The following is a 2,500-nucleotide window of genomic DNA, read 5'->3' on the forward strand; positions in this document are numbered from 1 at the left end:
CCCCCAACCGAGGAACACCGGGGCGGCACGCTCCGCAGCAGGCGGGGGGTCCGGCAGCTCTAGGCGGCGGGGGGCGGACGCCCCCGGCCCTCGCTTTTTTTCCGCGCAGCACGGTGCCCCCGCGGCACACCCAGGGGGGTGGGCTGGCACCCAACTCGCCCCTGCTTCTCGGTTCGCCACCCCCACCCATCGAGCTGCTTGCGGCCGGCACCCGGCGACCCGGGGCTGGGACCATCGCCGACGCCTCGCGCAGGTTTTTCGGACGCCTGGGAGCTCACAGGGCCACTCGGCCTCGCAGAGCCGGGTTCGGTGAAAGAAGCCCGAGGAAAGCGGCCCCTCGCCGCTCCAGCGGGCAGCACCTCGCACACCACGGGGCGCACGCTGGAGAGGAGACCCCCCTGCCTGAACATCGGACACCGCCGCGCACCCTGTGACGGGGAGCACGGAAGAGCCGACCCGCCGGGGGCCCTCTCCGACGCGACCCGAACGGCCTCATCGATCGATCGAGATCGGTCAGGTCCTGAGCCAACTGCCCTGCCCGGCGTGGCCACCGAGGAGGCAGCCAGCGGCGGGCGCTGCGTGGGGGTGAGGGAGCAGCGTCTGCCAGAGGTGCCCGCTCGAGCCTGAACACCGGCCACCCCCCCGCGCTCCCTGGGACAGGGCGAGCAGGGAAGCACCGGCCCGCCGAGGGGCCTCTGCGACGTGTCCCGGGACGCCTCAGCGGGCGCTGCGTGCGGGTAGGGATGGGATCGGCAGCCGGAGCGCTGGCATCGCCCCGCGCTGCCTGCGGCGGAGAACCCCGAAGCCGGAGCCGCACGGGGCACCCCCGTGCCCCCCTTCGCTCTCGCTCTCGCTCTCGCCGGGCCGACCCGCGCTCCAGCCACTAGCCGCCGGCGAGCCCGCTCTCCGCGCTTCCTGGCACCTGGGACACGCTCGCGGGGCTGCCAGGGAGCTGCCGGGAGGCCGCCGCACCAAGCGCGCTCCGGTGGAGAGAACCGGGACGGGACCGCTCCTGCCTGCCCTCACAGGCCGCCTCACCCCTCTCGCAAGTCGGCTGCATGCGCAGGGGGCGCCCGGGAGCCAGTCTCCGGAAGGTGAGTGGTTGCTCACCTCTCTCCCCTACAGTCGTACCGCTAAGTCAGGCGGCGCCGGAGAGCCAAAGGACACCCGCCCCTCCTACCGGGGAGGGGCGCGGGAATGGCCCACGTCTACGATGACGTAACTGGAGGCAGCGACGCAGAGCGACCCCTTTCGCCGCTCCAGAGGAAAGCCGGGGGAAACAGGTCTACCGGTCACCACCCCGAAGGGCGGCCAAGTCTCGCCGGAGCCGGGTAGACCTGCTGACAGCGTGGGAGGCGGACCCGGGAGACGGCCTGCCACTTCCTCGCGCCTCCCGGAGCCCGGTCGACCGGCTGGCCGAGCCCCAAGCCCGGAGCCGGGTAGACCGGCACGCCGCGCGCCCCAGGCAGCCTCGCGGAGCCCGGTCGACCAGCTCGCCCCTCCGCGACCCCCGGATCCAGGTCGACCTGCTCGCCTCCGCGACACCCAGCGGAGCCGCGTCGACCGGCTCGCCCCTCCGAGACTCCCGGAGCCGGTAGACCCTCTGGCCGCCGCCAAGGCAGCCTCCCAGGCCCGGGGGCGTGGGCCGGCCGCTGCCACGGCGGACCCGCTGCGCCGGCCGCTACCGGGACGGCCCGCCGCGCACCCCCGGTCGTCCGCCCCCCCCCCCCCCCCCCGGCTCGAGCGCTTCGCTTGTTTGTTTGTTCGTTTCTTTCGGGGCAAGGGGTTCCGCTCGCTTCTTTTTGGGGTCGTGTTGTTTTTCGGGTTTGCTCTTGTTTCTTTGCGTTTCCGAGCACGCGCGTCTTTTCCCCTCCTTTTCCTGCCTTGCTGATTTTTCTCGGTTTTCTGTGTGGGAGCGCGGTGCCCCCCCCCCCCCCCCCGCCCCGCCCCGCCCCGGCACGCGGTCCTACAGCAGGGGAAGGTGCTCACTTACGAATCTAGGTCTCTAGGTCTTGTCTGTCTGTCTGTCTGTCTGTCTGTCTGCCTTTTATTCCTTTCTTTCTTTTCCTCTTTCTTCCTTTCTTTCTTTCTTCTTGCCTGGCCGCTGCCGCCCCTTACCCCCTCCCTTTCCTGGTGCCTGCCTTGCTCCCCTCGCACTGCTTTCAACGCCCCGCCTCAGCAGAAATCCCTGACCCCGGGCTGACCGGCGCCCCGAGGCAGCAGGGGGGCCCCGGGGCGGGGCACGCGCGCACACAAACACACACTCCACACAGGCGCCGTCAGCGGGGCAGGGCGGCACTGGCCCGCCAACAACCCGTGATACCGCGCCTGGCGCGCGCCCCCCGCCCCCCCCCCCCAACAAGGCAGCGGAGGGTGCTTGTGTGCGAACCCGCGCCGTTCGCGCCTTTTTTTTTTTTTTTAATCGGTTCTCGCGCCGTCCGCCCGCCGGCCCCCCCCGCGCCCCCCCCCCCCCCCCGCCCGCCTTTTCGCCGCCGCCAAG

The sequence above is a fragment of the Dromaius novaehollandiae genome, unplaced genomic scaffold, assembly GCF_036370855.1.
Source record: "Dromaius novaehollandiae isolate bDroNov1 unplaced genomic scaffold, bDroNov1.hap1 HAP1_SCAFFOLD_122, whole genome shotgun sequence".
Classification (NCBI taxonomy): Eukaryota; Metazoa; Chordata; class Aves; order Casuariiformes; family Dromaiidae; genus Dromaius; species Dromaius novaehollandiae.